Source organism: Phalacrocorax carbo, chromosome 1 (assembly GCF_963921805.1).
Source record: "Phalacrocorax carbo chromosome 1, bPhaCar2.1, whole genome shotgun sequence".
NCBI classification, from domain to species: domain Eukaryota; kingdom Metazoa; phylum Chordata; class Aves; order Suliformes; family Phalacrocoracidae; genus Phalacrocorax; species Phalacrocorax carbo.
In genome coordinates, this window is record NC_087513.1 from 965,116 (window position 1) to 984,653 (window position 19,538).

Sequence of the window (19,538 nt, forward strand, 5' to 3'; positions counted from 1 at the left end):
AATGGGGTGGGCAGGAACCTCAAGCTTTTGAAGATGCAAGCGCTTCAGAACTGCAGTTCTGCATTGGAGGTGACCGGAATAGTATTACGCATTTAAGAGCGGAAACAAGGAAAGAGTTGTTAGTGAATCTGTTCAAAACAACTGAAAAAATACGCTCCAGACACACAAACAATCTCTTTGAAATAATTCTCTCTCCAGCTCCTACCAACCACCAGCTGTTGGATTTGAAGGGATTTTAGCCCGGTCAGACCAATGTAAATCTCGATGATGTTTTAACCTACACCGCACAGAGCACGAATTAGATGTTAGCATCCTCCCATTGTATTTTAATGCCTGAAGCTCTCTCCCGCTGCTAAGGCCCTACGCGCTAACAGCACTCAACTACCTCTTTTCTTCTGCTGTTGCACGCACCACTGTGGTGAATCTTGAGGGTTCACAAAATACCAGGTTGGAAGGGACCTCAGAGATCATCTAGTCCAACTTTTCTAGGAAGACCACAGCCTAAACAAGTTGGCCCAGCACCCTGTCCAGCCAAACAGAGTTTAACTGCTGTGACCTGTCAAAGACAACTGCTTGCAATACACAGACTACCTACGTTACAGTATTCTGTATTCCACTGCTTCCAACCTTTTGTTATCAATGCTGTGCTGCTTCTTTGCACATCCACACCCCAGGCTGCCATCCCTTCAAACCCCGCTGCAATCGCCTGTCCCCAGTACGAGGTTACTGGCCGTTACCTGCTGCCTCTCACTGTCTCAGCAGTTCATTGTGACCAATACCTCCAGTCCCATCACCATCCCACTGTTATCTGCCAGCTCCATGACCCCATCGCTTGCAGCTGGACTTCTCCCACCCCTCGGTACAGCCAGAAACCTGTTACAGGGGAGATGTTACAGGCCCCGGTCCGGCAGAGCCTGGATCCAGCACCATGCCGTGCTCCTAAAGTACACCCGCAATATAGGTAACAGATGACTTACAGCAGCCTTCTCTCCTTTGGGTTCAAAACGCTCAGATTCTACGTTTCAGCCTGCCAGGGGAAGAGAATCTTGAGCTACTCAATTACTTCTAGAGCTCGCTCTCAATCTCTTTAGGATCCGACTGCAGACTCTTTAGGAATGCACTCAGTGCTTGTTTCCAAGACAAAACAACACTGATAAAAAATTTCCTCATTCATCTTATAACATAGCCAGGATTAAATCAAAGATCCGTATTGATTCCTCTTACGTTCACACAAGGCATGAAGAATGATGAAAAACCCCAATGGAGAAAAGGAAAAGCTTGCTATGTAAATAAATACTATAGCTCAAGAGGAGAGATTCCCCCCCCCCGATTATTATGAAATTATACCCAAGAGGTCTGTGGTTCTCCAGACAAACTAAAGCAGTACTGGGGATTTCCTGCCATATCTAATAAGCATTGGAGCTGCTGAAGCCCACCACTATATGGCAAACCGCCTTTCAGGCAGTCACGTATCTCCTTCCTACCAGCTCTATTTCTCCTGGGAAGTAGCTGTCCATGGAGCCACAAGAAGGCAAAATTAAAAATAGAAAGTTAAAGGCAGGAAATGCAGAACGCCTCTTCACCAACCTTCTTCTTTCTATCCCACCTCATCTGTAAGCTGGAAGGACTTAGACTTCATTAAAACGCACTGCTCCAAATTCAAACTGGTATCATGTCTGCCCTTGGTAGCCATGCTCTCTGACGGTAATCAAAAATTCAACCTTATTACAGAGGAGCCTCTCTTACCTGGCAGAATATTTTTCTCTTTAGAAACCCACCTGCAGACACCCTTTGAAAGCCAAGCCTTCGCAGGCTTTAAATCAGCCCCTCCCCATACACAAGAGTGTCACATCAGCCCAACAACAACAAAAATAGACATTATGGAGTGTTATCTGACATGCTCCACGTGCTTTCACAAGTAATGCTAACATGGGTAGGCATTATTTTAAGTACAGTCTGTTGCAAGCAATAAAGCCCAAAGCATAAGAGTCAAATAGGAAGATACAAATCTGTCTTCTGGTACACAGAGCTTTAATCTTCCAAGATCAAACATTTGGGCAAACCTGTTCCAACTTTGGTGCCATGCTGAAACTGTAGCTTAATACTACAATGAAAGACTAAGCACAAAGCCATGAGAAACACAGAAACCAAGATTTTGGTTATAGCTTGTGAAATAAATAATCGATCACGTAGCAAACCAATGTAGGCCTTAGGTGTAAAAACGCAATGTTACAAGCAATAGCTGCAGTAGGTTAAGGAACTAAGAGGAAACGAGCAGCTTTCCTTAATACAGCAGCCTGAGTCCAAACCAGCCTTCTCTGTTCCCAGATTAAGATCATGCCATGAGCCGATTCTCGCTCGGAACAGCTGGCTATAGGTTTAGTGAAAATAAATCCATGGGACATTATCTATGAAGGGTTATCTATGAAACTCTGCAAGAGGCATCGCTGCAGTTTCAGGACACCTTTGGAAGTTGCAGGACATGCATAAATAACAACTACTTTAACATCCAAATTTTACATAAGTGGATTCGCATTCATGACTATTCTCTTTGTTCCCTTCCCTCATTCATTTGCCTGATTCTTTTTTACAAACTCTGAATAAAAGGCAAAGCAGAACAGACCAGAGTCCTTGGAGGCAGTGACGGTTCCAGCCACTGCCCACGCACACCCCAGTTAGCACACGCAACCCACTGGACATCAAACTCTTACGGTCTTGGCGATTTCTGCCAAGCTCTGACCACACATGTACACACAGTCTCAAGAACATAAAACACAAATGCATGATAGCCTTTATTCCCTCCTACAACCCAGCACACAGAATTAGAAATTGTCTCTGTTGTACTCAGCTAGCTTTGTAGTTAGCTATTATCGTAGCATTGGGATAACTTAAATACTTAAAACTTGTGAAAATTGGTATCTTATACCATGTTTCAGTCTTAGTAAAAAAATTGACTTAGTTTATCATTATTTCATTACTTCATCCTTCTTCCACCCCCTCAGAGTCTCATAACCCTCAGAGGTGAACAGTCAAACGCTCAGAAGCCTCTGTTTTGTACAGGTGAAGGATGCGTCTCGGGGGAGAAGAGTATTTTGCCCGTAGGCCACTTCAGAAGGCCAGCAAAGCTTCGTGCGAATGGCAGAATGGTTTGTCAAGGTGTTACAGAGCAGAAACGGCTTCGTCTAGCGAGCGCACCCCAGAGCTCCAGTGCAGGCATCTGCTTCTGCCTCCCGAGCTTCGGCTGCTTCAAGAAGGGAACGACAGGTTATCGTCCTGCCAGACACGGGCAAACACCTCTGGAACAAAGAGGAGAGGGGTCCGATCTCCCAACTGACATTTTTCACACCACATCAACCTGGTACCTCAGCCCCACGGTATAATAAAGCAGCAGTCACAACACACAGTGTTAATGGCATTTTCAGCAAAGATTTAGGATCTGAACGGCAATGTTTCAGCACTACCGAATCCAGCACTGAGTACTCAGCCACAGTCACGCTCCCCAAGGCGGAGGGAGCCGTGCCTTACGCAGCAGTGCCGAAATCCACCCTGCAGCCCAGCAGCACCAGCCAGCTCTGAACTCCCGCTCCTCCTTTTGCCACGGTACCAGCTCCTTTTCCCCTAACTTTTTCTTCACAGCGTTCTGGCACAGCATTTTGCCACAGCATTCTCCTGCCACATTGCTCAGGGTTTGCCTTGTGACTCTCTCCACCCCTGCCGTCAGAAAACCGTAGAGAAAAATCTCTGTCCCGGATCCTAATCTGCTCAGAAACTGCGCACCACCTCTGAGGGCTCCCGAGCCTCAGGAGGCACTCGTATCACTCCATGGCCACAGCAAACATGCAAGGAAGAAGATGGAAACATTGAACAGAGGATTCTGTTAATCTTCAAACATTACCATATAACTAAAGATGCGTTTCAGCTTCTTGAGAGATTGCTTAGCCCGAGCTGTTGGTTTGGAAACCCTTAGATACACTTACAACTCTCAGGATTTATTCTTAACCAAAACAGTATTTCACCAGTTAGCCAAGAGCCTCCTTTTGTTTTCCTCTTCTAGGTCAGCGATATGAATTTCTCCTTTTTTTCTCAACATCTAACTGGCAAATGAAAGACATCTACATTTACATTCCTTGGACACGCAGAGTAAATCTCAAGTACTGCAGGGGAGAGGCTGGTATACCAGCGCAGTAAGGGGTTGCACTGAGTTTTTTTCTTTTAATAAAAAACTGCTGCAGGCAAAAAATGATGAAGGCCTGTCTGTTGTACAAATATGCACACAAAATTAAGAGCTACTTCTAATTATTCTATGCTTCTGAAGTTCCCTAATAAAGAGATGATATCAAGAAGTACTTTGTTTTGATGATCAACCTTATCCTCATCTAGTATCTAGTTAAACAGCCTTCTAATTGACGCCCTACCCCATGCTAAGGACAAAATTTGCACAGCTTCTTTATTTAAATGGTACATTTTTAATTAAATTCAACACACCCAGACACTGAAGAAATTGCAGTGCTTCAAAAAATGCAGGAAAAAGGTAGCCAGAAACATATACCAAATGCGCTATGAACTTAACTGCACAAAAAAGGTCTTTTTTTCTAGGTCAGTCAAAAGCATACAGAGCTAAACACAGCCCAAGGAATTAAAGTTCACAGCCTACCAGCTTCAAGTCATAGAATCACAGAATCATTAAGGTTGGCAAAGACCTCCAAGATCATCAAGTCCAACTGTCATCTACAAGGGCATCGTTATCTCCACGTTTTTAACGTGTATTTCACTCCATTACGAATAATTTAAGAAGATTAATAGTCAAACACTTTCAGCTACTACTCTCTGTTAACGTAGCTCCCCCATGGAAGCAGGCATCAGCAGCATCTAGAAGGAATGCCGGGGGGGTTTCCATGCTTCACTTGAAAGATTAACAGGTTTGCAACTTGGTTTGAATATTAAAAAGCTAGCACACAATCACTGTTAAAACAAGCAAAACAAAACCAGGGGGGGTTTTAAGTGTCGCTTCACATCTCTCGCCGGACTCCTCAGACATTCCACTCCTCATTCACTTGCACTGCTTACATTAACAAACAAGGCTTTGAAGCCACTTAGACTGTTTACTTCACATTGTTTAAGCAACAAATTCAATTTCTTCCTGGGTCACCACAGTTAAACCCTTCAGAACTAATTATGATGCTGGTATTTACTGGGGCGCACAAGCAGCATTTTTCAGAAACCCCAGTCTGTCAAAGTCATGCACCACACTGATCTCTGGACCCTGGATGTTTTATTTTTGCTGCGCACAGAATAAGGTGGTATTACAAAAGACACAACATACCGCTCAGACTATTAGGTGGCAAAGCAGCAGCATTTGCAAACTAAGATTTCCTGTTGCACTTTACAAGAAGATCAAGAACTGCACGTTTCAGATACACCTATTTTATCAGTACCGCGATGTTCTCAAACAAGCAAGAAAAACATCAGCTTATGTGCCTTTCATGGTCCAAGTTCAAAGCTTCAAAACTACGTTTATGCCCCTACAGTTCTTGCACGCTGCAGTTTTTACCAGAATATTCTGATGTTGCGTTGTTCTACCAACCAACCTACATGGAAACGAGGCACAATACTGCTTTGCCAAAACCATAACAAATCAGTGCCTTAAAACAGGATAGTAAACAATATACACATTTTAATTTCCTTAATCTTTCAAGACATCACGTAGACACAGTCCACACAAAGTTTATGTAGTTCTACAGTTAAAACAGATATTAAGATGCTTCAGAATAAAAATCTTATATATGACAGCAGACCACCAGCCTGTTTGTCCGCACAGCACCACTTAAACTATATTTACAGGCTAAGCTTACTTCATCATAAAATAACATTGAAGGGCAAACAGTCATTTGGAAATCTCAGACCCACCCTTTAGGGTTCAACAGGCTTTACCTGGACAAACAGACACTAAAGCTCAGGCTGCTCTTGAAATCACAAACCAGAATTAAGCGCTGATGGTGTCAGGCCATAGCTTGCCATGTATTTAAACCCGCGCTGCTGAGAAAAACGTTGTTCTCCTTTTCCACACAATATTAGCAGAAAAAAAGTTTGGCTGGATCGCTCTCCCAGGCGGGTTCCCAACGCATCTGCACAAATGCTTGTGCCAGCAAGGAGGGAGGGTAGAGAAGTGACAAAGAATAGGTATGAGCAACAAGAAGGGGACAGCTATTCAGCAGTAGGGCCAGCTTAAGTCACGTCGCACTATGGCTTTAAGCACAAAGTCTAAGAAATGGTTCACACTAACTGAATAGCCTTAATCATAACCAAAACCACTAATAAAAAGCACAGAATCTGTAACAGAAAAGGTGATTTCAAGTAACTGAAAAGGATTACATTTACTTTTCCAAGTTTAATAAAGAATTCTAGGGATTGTATAAACTTTGGGAAACTAAATTAACATCAGCCTTGCACAAAAGATCATCAGTAAGTACTCTCAGTCTCTATAAATACCTCAGAGAATGCAAATTATGATACTCTGTTCCTGCAGCTATCATCTTAACGACCATCTCTATCATAAAACCTTGTACTCAAGCTTGCTTGCTGTTGCAACTAAATATTCAGTTACAAGGAGTCATTCATGAAATATTAATTTGCATATAACACTCAAAGTCTATTTGAATAACAATTCCCAAGTCAGAAACTCAGTCGCAAGCAAAGCACACTGCCAGCAACAGAAACGCCTGCCCCGCTGCTGCAGACAAGTGCCCTCTCCACTGCCAAGCGCTCGCCACCGTGCGTCCCGATGGGCCTGACAAGCAACTTGGCTCGAGTGAAATCCCCCCCAGTTAATTGAAAACCTGACTTCTCAAACTCTGAAGAACACAGAAGACTATCAAGCCCTTCTGAAGACGAGAGTGTTCCTTTTTCTTTTCTACAGCTTCTGGAGGTAAAGTGTGGGGTTTTCTCCCAGCTGGGAAATACCATAGTGACATTTTAAATAGAATCATTAAGGACGGAAAACACCTCTAAGATCATCAGGTTCTTGTCACTTCTGTATCCGAACAGCACAGAAAGTGCCATATTAAGAGACGCCCCTCCCAGTTCAGTAGGCTGGTACATTTACATGTGCAGTACAATGCCGCACAGAGACACCAGCTCAAGTTTCGAAAACAGAAGAGGCAGCAGCCCGGCACCAAGCTGGAGGTGATGTAACGGGACGGACTCCTTCCAGCCCTACAGCTCCTCCACAGCTCTCTGCATCGCGTTCAGCCGCGCGGTGCAGACACCACTTCAGGAGCCTATGCTCCGTTGCCCTCTGCTGCTGCATTAACAGTCCAGTAAGAACAAAGAAGTGGTACGGGAAAGGTCTCAAGTAAGAAATATCGCTATAGAGGAACAGCGTGCGGCACTCAGTCCCTGAAAGCAGGCAGCATCAGCTGTCTCAGGTACAGAAAACCCCACGTGGGACTACGGGAGTATAATGTGCTGAAGAATAAGAGAAAACGCGGGAGGGTCTCCTCAATTCCACCAGTATACTTCCCAGCATACTAAGGTGGTGTCCGGCATTACGCATAAACAGGTGTTTTCCCCTTATTTAACAGGTAAAACACCCACACTAACTCCTGGCCTAATCAACTGACAGCTTCACAAGTTATACACACACCAAAAATCGCAACCAAGAAATACATGTAGAATTCTACGTGTATCATTGGACTTCCCCTGGCTTTTTTTAAATATAGCAGATTACCCAGTATGGTTTTTATCTTCTCTGCCCTGCTATTTTCTTTAATCACATACCTCAAAATTGTCTCTAACACTAACACACATAATATTTTGCCATTTTCAGGCACAGCATCCATTCCAATAATTATACTTTCAACGTTATTTTGGCTTATTACTTCACACACCGACATGATTTTTCACAGACCTTCCATCAACGCTGCCTGGTCTCCCCCATCTCTTCCCCATGAGGCAGCCAGAGCTTAAACCAGCCAATATACAAAAACTGTAGTGATTTCCTTCCAGCAAGAACTGCCTGCCTTGGATTAGAAATTAAACACATAGGTCAGCAGAAGACTGCTTCTTTTTATCAAGGGCCATTGAGATCCTCCTGTTTCTCCAAACACTGGGTCTGCTGTTTCATTGTGAGTGGGTTAGTAAAGTTTCTGCTTTTCCCCAAATAGTATATTTATGACCGGGGCACAGTCCACCAGCTCTAACAACAAACCATGATTATGCAACAGCATTTTCCTTGCATGGCAAATGTCTACCGTGACTACTAGGTGATCCGGTTTCACTTCACAGTGCCTTGTAAAAACTCAAGCATATATCCAAACCCCAAGCGTACACCGAATATTTTTACTTGCTGTTCTCTTCTAAGACTAAAAATGCTTAAACAGTTTTGTTCTTGGGAACCACACCGCTTCATTCCAACATTTTCTTCTGGGTATTTCAAAAACCAGTGCGTACAAGCTCACCTCAATGGAGTCAAAATATTTCGCTCATGAAAAATGAAGTCGAAGCAGTGAGGTTTTCTGCAAGATACAACATTCTTTAGCAGCGCTGCTATGTAAAATGGAGGGGAAAAACAGGACCGCGGAGGCCATGGACGCACCGGATGAAAGCTGCCACACTGAAAGCACTACAGATATTAACACTACTTACTTGTAGCAGTTACTTTATAGGGACTACAGCCAGCTAAGAACAAAGATGACAAAAGTAACAGGAAAAAGTAGTAATGAAATTAGCTGCTTATTTTGTAAGAGGAAACAGTGGGTACAGTGTAACATCAATGAAGTCGAATATGCATTTATTCCTGGCACTGCATCCCTAAAACATTCTGCGCCTTTCTGCAAAATTTGGCACCCTCAAGCCCCTTCGTATTTTTTGTAAACTACTCTGCTACTTCATCTCCAAGTCTTCACAAAACTCAGACACGTGTAGCGGTCTCTAGGACTGGCCATAATTAAAGTACAAGTTAAAAAACTCAGTATTTACAGTTACTAAAACAGCGATAAACAACTTCTCAGCTCAGGGTCCTCTTCATGCTAAGCACTGAAGAAACATGGAGAAATCCTGTCTTCTGCACCACGGAACTTACTGCTTATTCACGAGGCAGACGATCACAACGTAATGCTACTCCTCTGGCTAGCACCCGTATGTCTCAAACAGAATCTGGAAAACCAACTGTGCTGGTCACGTATATGACAAAAACTTAAGTATGTTTTCTTGTATTGGTCTTAAAGAGATAGCTATATGATTCTGAATCATTTATAGACAGTGCTTTCAACCTCAAACTTGTCAGTCAGCTATGAAAGAGGAAGAAGATTCATCAAGCAGAGCTAAGAACCCAGCACACCGCAAAACATATCCCATGTCTCATTCCCCTTACAACCCATCAGGGCAAGAAGGCAACCTCAGCGAGGTGAGGAGGTCCCTATCAGAATCTCTGCCTAGCAAGCAGAGTCTTCCGCAACAGGATCTGTCTCACCTAACGTGTAGATATTTATACTATGGATGACTAATCTGAATTAGTCACCCAGGCTCCCTTTGCAGTAGGAGAGAAATGAGCACTTCTACAGCAAAACTTATCTCTATTTCAGACTTCTGCATCAAAAGAAAATAGGCATCTCTTTCTCTCCATCGACTAAAAAAGGAATCCTAAATGATTACCTCAGATGTAGGCATTTACAGCATAGATATGTGAACTTCGGTGAGAGGTCTCCAGCCACTTGAAAGTGAAGGCAGAGTCTGCAACACAATGGGGGCGGGGGGGCAGGGGAAGAAAAAAAAGCTTAGAAAGTTATGGAAGAAAATAGAAAAAGATAAAATTTCGGATATACCATGGATGACGTAATCTTAAAAAGTAATATAGTAAAGGACTGGGAGAATGCAGAAGTAGTAAAAAACAACTGAGCACTAAGAAAAACAAGCTTCTGTATTAAAAAAAGAAAAAGGATAACATGCAACAGAACTAAGTTGAAATCCATCATGTAGTATTTTCCAATTAGTCAAACAGAGTGGTGATTGCGCATCTGTTGGCCATTAGCTGGGTACTCTGGCTCAGGAACGAGCGATGGGACCTGGGCCTCTGAGGGTGACCTGGACATTCTAGTCGCTCGGCTTAGTTTGATTTAACCTAACACGGGATCGTGGCTTTTGTTAACACTGCTGCAGCCCCACTATTCCCAATCCCTTCACATTTAAACTGTCCGGCAGCGGTGCTCATCTGTTCCTACCATGCCTGTTAAATAAACCAAACCAGGAGAAAATGAGCAGGGGCCCTGGGGACAGGCTTCTGGCAAACCTGCTCCCTGTAAGTTCGGGACCAGTGCTAACGCAGAGGGACAAACCAGGAAGGTGCTGCACTGCAAACCCGGATAAGTGACATGGAACCACACCCCACTTAAATCCAGCCGGCAAGAGACCTGCTCTTTTACTCTTCTCCTTCCTGGGTCACACGTTCTTGCATCCTCCCTTGTGTCAGCGCTTGCTTATGCAACTACAGATCCAGCTGGTTGAGGGAGCTGATCCAGCTGAAAACTACTCCCTCCAAGCAGGGTTAGCGTTCAGCCCGCTCAGCTCTCCGCGGTGGCGTACCACACGGTTACACAAATATTACTGCCAACACATGGCAACCTGGACTCGGGCCCGTTGATGTCACTGTGGAACTGCGCCCTTAGCCCTCTGGCTCGGGGAGACGGGATACAGTTTTCAACCTGTTTAGCTTATAGTCTCAATTATCCTTCCAAAAAAAAGAAATCCATCTTAACAGAAAATAATTATGTTCAATGGCATACCAGAGGATCTTCTGGAGGAAGAAAATGAAAAACAGCTAAAGAAACACCACCTTTCTCATCCCACCCCGCTGCACATGAAAGTAAGAAGCTGAAACAATCCACAGGTTTTGTGAGACTACGAGGAAAAGAGAGGAAGAAACTGCTATGCAGAAGACAATCTAAGTTGCTTATCACAAAATGTCAAGGCATACCTGTCATGCGTTTTCTCAGCTAACATAATTAAGTCTCCCATAGAAAAATATCAAAGACAAAACTGAAACTGAAATATCTTGTGTTCTATTTCCTTCTTCCTTCCTGTAGGTTGCAGCAAGAAAGACCATCTCCACTATAGTAGTCTTTGCATTTTTTTGTCCTTCTCCCAGCAAGCAGTGCCAGTCTCTCCTTTGCTGCTATTGCGCCTAATTCTGCCAAACAAAATCAGAATCAAAGTGACTTAATAGTTATCAGTGTCACTGCAGGCCACAACGCTCTGAATAGCAGCAAACTGCAGAAATAAAATTTAAAAACAAAAAAAAAGATAACTAGCATAGGCATACTGGAAAGAACAGCAGAGACTTTCGCCAACTGAACACAAACCTTGAATTCAAGTAATCAACACACTTGGAAGGTTTTCCTTGCAAACCACGTCGATTGCCTACCATGCCACCTACCAAAACAACAGCTGGTGGAAGCTTCTTATTTTGCCTAGGTAAGGAGGTCTGAGCTCTGCTTGTTTGTCTCCAATAAATGTCTTGAGCTTTGCCATTTAACCATTATGTTATTTTCTCAGCCCTTCCTGTTTCCCCTGCTGTCGAGATAAGACTGCGTCCTTAAGCACACAGCATTGACACAACGGTAAGAAGTTTGGTGTCTGCAACGCAGTGACATCCAGAGGCACCACTTCAGGGACGGGCCGCCCCCGCGCCAGGCACCACGCACGCCGACGGCACGGCCACTGCCCTGGAGAGCTTACAGTCTGCGCACAGAAGCAGCAAACAGGTACAGAACGAGAAATTGAGAGGGAAAATTAGTAGCGGTCAGCAGTCACACCTCAACAGCTGCAGAACCTCTGTGCTCAGGCTAATGATTTTAACATTTAAAATTATTTCTTTCGACATGACGTTCTCCTAAGCCAGCTCATCCTAATTTTGCTGACAACCTCCTTTCAAAAGCTCAGTGCCACATGGCGTTTAGTTTGAAGCGACCCCTGCCAAAGATGACAATTTTAGTTCGGCTTCAGGCATTGCAATGCAGCCATTTGTTACTGCAGCTACTTGCACTCTCTCAGCTTTATCTCAGACTAAATGGCATTAATAAGCAAAGAGATGGAACGTCACTGTTAATTCAGCCACCGATGTCAAACTTCCCATTTGCAGACCTGATCCGAACACCACGTACGCGGTGCATGTGCCATTCCAATTCCACAAAAATCCAAGCTTTTTCAGTCTCAGATTTTTAACCTTGGCTAAGAAAGCTTCATTTCCAAGATAACTAGTATTTATTTGCCCGAGTTTCCCCCCATACCAGAGTTAACAGGCAAGTAAAAATAGCCAAGGCCTGTAATAATAATGTCAATGTTGGTTATTGCACTGCTGACTGTTTTAACAGACCAAAACAAGGAGCAGAGAAGTCCATCACGGGGGAGGGGAGGGTGGTGGGAGGAATATAGACAGGGAGAGAGAAAGAGAAAAGCACAATTAAAGAAACAAGTGCCCTAGAAACATAGCAGTGGACAGAAAAGACAACATACTTTTGCTTCTAATAATATTGAATCAAAGAAGACACTTAAGTTCCTTTGTTGCTACTATTGGTCACACAGAGGCCACATTCTTTCCCTGATCCTTATATAAACCCACTCACATCTGTAGATTTTCTGTGAAAAGGAGGTAACAAACAGTCAAACTGATTCCCCAGCCCATAAAATGTAATTAAGAACAGAACTGTCTCAGCCCTATTTATAGGGTAAAAGACTGCTGCTCTGAACCGTGGCTCCATATTTGAGTGCTCAGATGGAGCGCTGGCATCATTCATGAATACAGTCTGTTAACTTTGCTCTCTTCAATTAGTTTTTCAATCATTTTACATCTAGCAAAAGAAGACCTCCCACAAATATTCCTCCCTACAAAGTTCTCAAAAGTTCTGTCAACTACCCAGCTCCTGCTTCCCTTTCAACTCACTGACCTCATCCGTTTTCCCATGTCATTTACACTCAAGTTTCCCAGTTATTCTTGTCATTCCACTATTGTTTCAGAAACATTTACTATAACAAGATACTCTTCTATTTCTTGGCATTCCAGTTTGCCCATTTTTATGGCTGAGCTTATTACGCTGTTCTAGCTACTGCCCTTCAGGCACTAACACTTCAGACTCCAAGCCACTGTGTTAAAAAAACATACTACTTGATTATGTATGTGAAGTCATTTTCCCTAACATGTAATCTACAGCTTTTGCACTTACACTTCTACACACCTCATCATCAGAAACACAGAGTAAGAAAGCTCAACCTGTTCCCCCCGCCCCGAGCTCTCCTCAAACGTAACACCTTTCTTTGCTGAAATACTTCTGCACCACTAATGCCCTTCTGCATCGCGGGGAAGGAAACAAGTTTTGGTGTCCCTGGGACACCGCAGCCACAGCCAGTGAAACTCAGGGGAGAACACGCATGAAGCGCTCCTTCCGCACAGCACGGAAGAGCACGATCAGCTGCGGCTGGGATATTTCCCCACCAAAGAGGAACGGAGGCATAACTAAATGATTTCTCCTTCTAGCTCAGCATCACGCTGTCTGGGGACAGCGAGGATTTAATTCACTCCAGCTGACTCCCAGTCCAACCAGCAAACTGAGTCAAGGACTGGGGGAGCCCCACTCAGAAGCACTGCTGGCCCCCCCTCTGCAGAAGGGGGGCTGTGAGGGCTTGAGCCTTCCCCCACAGAAAAGCACCACAAAACAGGCTATGTTGCTCATGACAGCGGCCTGGAGTATTCTAAAAATAATTTAAGCCCACAGACTAAAGATGCTTGCTTACCAGGGGAAAAAAAAAAAAAAAAAGAAGATGAGCTCTCAAAAATGGTTTTCTTTTTGTTACACATTTTTGACACTCTCCAATTTCTAAACTATGAACTTAGACATTCAACCTGTCCCTCCTACAACACAGCCAAGACTTCGAGTACCAGGCTCAGAGGAGGATGCTCCAGCGCTCCCTGCCATCCCCAGAACAAACGCTTGACATCAGTCGCTCTCTCAGTCTGAGGTTTGCAGGAACCTCCCAAAAACCTCAGCGCTGTGTTCCGCACCACCTGTCTGATACCATTCTGCTACAGACCGAGCTCTTCCCAGAAAGCTGCTGCAGCGCCACAAGCCTTCCACGATTTCTAGACAGGACGTTGTCATAGGTCCCTGCATTTGCAGCATAATACAAAGAAAGTACAAAAGTCACCAGGAATGTTTGCATATCGAAGACACAAAAAACAAAGCCAGCCTTCAATTTCAAACCATTTTGTTCTCATCCAATCCTCGGTCATCTTCTCCCAGGCAAATGTTTACCGGTATCACTCAAACCAGTACGGATCATTATGTGTTCCTGTTGCACATTCCAAAATTTAACTCTGCTTACCACAATATCGCCATTGGTTGCTATGGAAATCGCTATATTACCATCCACCCGATTTTTTTACCACTGAAGTATTTTGGCAGACTGTTTGCTTTTAAGCGTCAGATTAACAAGAGACATCATAAATGTTTCTTCTCCCACCATTCTTAAAACAGTGCTTTATAACAAAAGTCTGCTAGTAAGTGATTACATGCTTGGCTTCAAACGTGTAGCTCTGGACAGGACTGGAATCACCACTTTCGCCTTTGTTTTTTGAGAGAGAAAGTACATTATGAAAACAAGCTTCAGTTTTCAAAATATTAATTTTTAAGTGGGAGATCAAGATATGAAAAATATCTCAGGTCCCTCCAAGCTCTCTCAGTTTCTCTTTTTCACTTCCTAGTTTGTTCCTGGTTTGTTGTGTTTGTTGTTTTTTTGGTTTTTTTTTAACTAGTGCAAAACAAGGCCTTCAAATTAGGCAGGCAGCCCTCGTTAGACTCGTCAAGAAGTCGTTTTTCTGCAAGATTACGTGTTGCAGCGAGTCCATTCGCGGGTGCAACCCCTACCCCAGTTCCTGCACGTTAATAACCCCAGCCCAGTGACATTTATTTTCACCGGCTGCACACGCGAGGCCGGCGGGGTCCCTGGCTCGGGCCCCGCACACCCGAAGGCGGCGGGTCCCCGGGACGCCGACCCCCGCCTCCGACCTTGCCAACACCACCTCTCCCGGCTGCTTCGGCACGGAGCCACCGGCTAGGCGTGGGTCACGGACACCCGGGTCCCCGCGTTCCCCACCAGCCGACCCCACCCCCCCAAAAAAACAAAATATATAAAACAAACTGTGACACACGCAGAAAGTTCGATTTCAGCCAGATACGGCGTGAAACGACACGGTGGGGCTCCAGCACGGCCGAAAGCAAGGCTCGAAAATGGACCCCCGAGCTGCGGGGGGGGGGCTCCGGGCTCGCTAAAACCCCCCAAAAACAGCGGAAAAACAAGCCGGGGGCAGCCGGCCGCGGCCCCGCAGCTCCGCGGAACCGGGGTGCGGCGGGGGCGTCGCTGCGGCCGAGGAGGCCGAAACGGCGGCGGGGGAAGGAGGCGGCGGGGCCGGCGGGGCGGCAGGCCGCGCACCGCCTCCGCGGCCCGCCGGGCCCGAGGCCCCGGCCACGGCGCTGCAAGGGGGAAGCGGCCCGCGGCCCGGCCCCGGCGGGAAGGAGGGAGGGCGGGCGGGCGGGCGGCGGTGACAGCTCGGCGGGGCGGGCGGCGGGCCCGACGGCGGGTCTCACCTGCTGGGGGTCCGGGCCTGCCCTCCGCCCCGCGGCGAGGCCGCTGGCGCGCTGCCTGGCTGCGAGGACCGGCGGCCCGGCGGGCATGGGCCGCGTCCGAGGCGGGGCGCGGCGGCCGGGGCTGCGCTGACAGCGGGCGGCGAGGCGGCGAGCTGCGGGCGCTCCGGCTGCCTCCAAAATGGCGGCGGCCCCGGGGCTGCCCAGCGCCGCGCGGGGGGGGCGGGCGGGGGGAGAGGGGCGGGGCCGGGGGCGGGGCCAGGCCCCGGGGCGGGGGCGGGGGCGGCGGGGCGGAGCCCCGGGGCGGGGGCGGCGGCGGGAGGGCGGCGGGGGCCGGGGGAGCGACCCCGACAGCGGGGACACGCCACAGACCCCGGGACGGCGGTGTGCGGTGGGGGCACCGGACCCCCGAGCCCCGGGGTGGCTGTTGGTTGGGGGCGGGGGCGGCGGGAAGGCGGCGGGATCCGGAGGTCCGGCCCCGGCCGTGGGGACACGCCACAGCCCCCGGGACGGCGGTGTGCGGTGGGGGCACCGGACCCCCGAGCCCCGGGGTGGCTGTTGGTGGGGGCGGGGAGGGTCCGGGGGGTCCGGCTCCAGCGGCAGGGAAGGGGTTGAAGGGGAGGGGGACAGCCCACAGGCCCCGGGACAGCAGTGTGCGGCGGGGGGACCGGGCCCGGGCCCCCCGACCCCCGGGACGGCTGTTGGCGGGGGGCGGGCAGGACCCCGGCCCTGCTCAGGCTCACGGCCCCGGAGGCCCAGACCGGGAGGAGGGCAAGACCCCGGGACCGGGGGGCGCGGGGCCGGCGGGGGTGGGCGCTGCCGTGGGGCTGGGGGCTGGGGTGGCACGGAGTGTCCTGGGCGGTGGGGATCAGCGTGGGGGAGACGGGCGGGAGGGTGGTGGGGGCGGGAGGAGGGGACGACCCAAAAGATAGAAGAAAACAGGACCGGGAAGAAAGATACCTCTTAGTCATGCCTGCTGCTGGGTTAAGTAGATTTCATTGTTGCCTTGCCCAGATTTGTCTTCCTCCGTGAATAAACTCCTTTCTATGTGCCAACATCCTACAGGAACCCGACAGGAACCGATCCACCACTTCTCTCGATTCCAAAGTGAACTCCTGCCACTAGATTTACCGCTACGTCCTTCTTCACTGGTCTTATTTAGGCCTTGACCCTGCAAATATTAATACGTGTGGGTAAAGTTTAACGCGTGCATGTCTGCTTCAGAACCTACGGACGGAGGGATCGGCCGTGGAAGCGCCTGCTGGCGCAGCGCTGGTGGCAAACGTGCCCCGTGGATGGAGGTGACAGCAAGGGAAATGGTGGGGTTTGCCAGCACAGCGTGTGAAAAATTACACGGTTTTATACCACCCTGTTTACACTATAAGGTTTGGGGCTTTTGCCATAGAAATGCCACCAAAAATTTCACCCATAATTAAACAGGCAAAATATCCAGTTTATATGTGTTTTTTCAACAAGGCAAGGGCTCCTGGATGTGGTAATTAACACCTTGTTGGCCATTAACAAGAAAAAAAATAGTACAACCTCAGAAGTTTCATCTCTCTGCTTTGTCTGTTGGAGGGTAGTGAGATTATAAAGCGGTTTTCGTGGCGTGTTGTGGCTCCCAGGGACACAACGATGGCTGTCCAAGCAAATTCCCAAGTCTTCCAGCCATCTCCAGAGTGTGTTCACTTCCCCGCGTAGCGCAGGAGGGCCGGGGCTGTAGACCTGCCTTCTCCAGCTGATTTCTAGAGTAGCAGCCTTGGAACAGCTTCCTTCTTTTCTCCTCCAGCCCTATGAAACACATAAAAATACAGCTGAACTGTCTGGGCTTGGCAGCGAGCACAGGCTCGGGCTGCCAGCTCACCTCTCCCGGCCAGGACGCAGGCAGGTACACGAACAGGGAGAGCTCCTTAAGCAGGGAAAATAACCCGCGGGTCCGAGACCCTGGTTGTTTTACGAGGGCAGCTATATCCTACTGTGAACAAACTGTCGGTCCCTCCTGCGGCTACTCGTGCTGACATGCAGATGCTGAAGACAGGTACGACCTCTTGCCTGTTCAAACAGATACAAAAATCAGTGTTCGCCTACTTGTGCACATATGAAAACTCCATAATTTTAGGTTTCATGTCTTTTGCTATTGTTAAAATCCACCCTGGGATGTAAGTAATGTAAAATATTATCATGTCACGGTCCTCTCACCAACGTTTCAGCTGTCCTACGCAGGAAGAGGATGATGGTTTAGTGTCCTTCCAACGGCTTTAGCACTCCCAGGGCAACTGTGCATTGGCATTCATGCTGCCCGTGTTCAGTCCAATGGTTACTTGAATGATCTTACGATCACTTAGTTTCCAATGCAGCAAAAATATATTCCGAAAAGGGCTGCCTCTTTCACAGTTTTATTGTAAAATGCCCAAAGATTTTTACCATTTTGTACTAAACTAGTACGGTGACGTCGCCCGGTTACAAAAACGTGAATTTACTTTTAAATCCTAGCGCCTGCGAGTAAGGAAAAGCTTTGCCGTTTGCACGGTGTTTTCTACCAGCCTGGTTTCCCCACCGATCGTTTCAAAAGTCACACAGAATGAACAGAAAGGAGCAAGGTACAACCGTGCCAGCTCTGCTTAAATTAACAGTAACTCAAGCGCTGGGATGGAGCCGCTATTCTGGCCAGTGACCTCAGTTCTCCCTGTCTTGGAGAGAGATGCAGCAGCTGAGTCTGCCTGCCATTGCGCCGTGTCAAAAGGCCGAACAGCAGCTCGGCCGCAAGCTCTCTGAGATAGCAAAGTTGTCGTCGTGCCAATTTGTATGTCATTTAGCATATTGTTGACGCTAACAGCAACAGACACGGACAATTTAGAAACAACCCCAACCGTGTAAGCACGCAACGTGTACAACTCATTCTCGCAGGTGGCACAACGAGAATTCGCCCCACTGCCCCCGACGAGGACGGCCTGTCACCGTGAGCTTGTTACCGACGCTGTTGCAGACCCAGACCTAAAGCCCTGGCTGCAGGCCACCACCACGTCCAGCCCCGGGGCGGTGAGCCCCGCGCCCCAGTATCAGCACACGTACTTGCATCTCCGTCCCGCACACAAACTTTCGGTCTTTGGACCACAAGGCTGGTGAGCACCGTCTCGCTGTTTTTACTACACAGCGAGTGTGTATTTCACAACCAAAACTATGTCATTAACATACACCTCTGAACTTGAAAAGCTGCCACTCTTTAACTGAAATAACTTGATTTACACATCAAGCAGTCAGGATGGTGTTTTGTTGTGTGACCTGCTGTACTACTAGCTAGTTCATTTGTTTCTTTGACGCGCTGAACCCTGTTCTAAGGAAGTTTTGATTCTGAGTTTGAAGTTCAGTGAAAAAGCATAAAAACCAGATTTTTGTCAGGAATCCAAAGGCTGCTGCAGTGAAGACCTGGGCAGGGTATGGATATTCATGTCTTCAGACCCACAGCACAAGGAACATTTCAGGTTTCAGGCCCTGAGCGCAGCTCCCCAGGTCTGGAACCAGAGGAATAAGCCTGATCCTCCCTAAGATTCACACCTAGAGTGGGATCTGGCACACGTTTGGCTAGGAGGCTGCACGACCAGAAATAGGATGTCGATGACCAAGAATGCTGGGCTCTATTCTTGGCTTAGAAATGAAGTGTGATCTAGTGCCTAGAACAGACATCATATCAGTATTGCCAAGCTGCAGTTTGACATTAATTCTGAGAAACACTGAAGGGAGGAGGGGAAGAGCCTTAGTCTGTTCTGCTGGAGTCATAGGCTCTTTTCCTAAATATAATTTGTGTGTTAGGTTTTCCAAACACCAAGAATTATATTTGGCTGCCTTTTGGGGCAAGTTACAAGGCCTTGTTCAAATAACAAAGCTCTGAAGTGCGCAGAATATAAACAG

The 19,538-nt window shown here is 47.3% G+C and overlaps 1 protein-coding gene across 3 annotated transcripts in view; it reads right to left on the reverse strand.

Moving 5' to 3' along the window:
• Positions 1-15,835, reverse strand: part of PPP6R2 (protein phosphatase 6 regulatory subunit 2) — a 108,729-nt gene extending 92,894 nt beyond the window's left edge. For 2 of the 3 annotated variants that reach the window (XM_064441450.1, XM_064441422.1), the window contains exon 1: positions 15,633-15,835. The gene's annotated coding sequence lies outside the window, so the exon portion shown is untranslated. Of the gene's footprint in view, positions 1-9,651; positions 9,730-15,632 lie in introns of all 3 variants that reach the window. The other variant, XM_064441429.1, reaches the window with a different exon arrangement.
• Between the last annotated feature and the right edge of the window lie 3,703 nt (positions 15,836-19,538).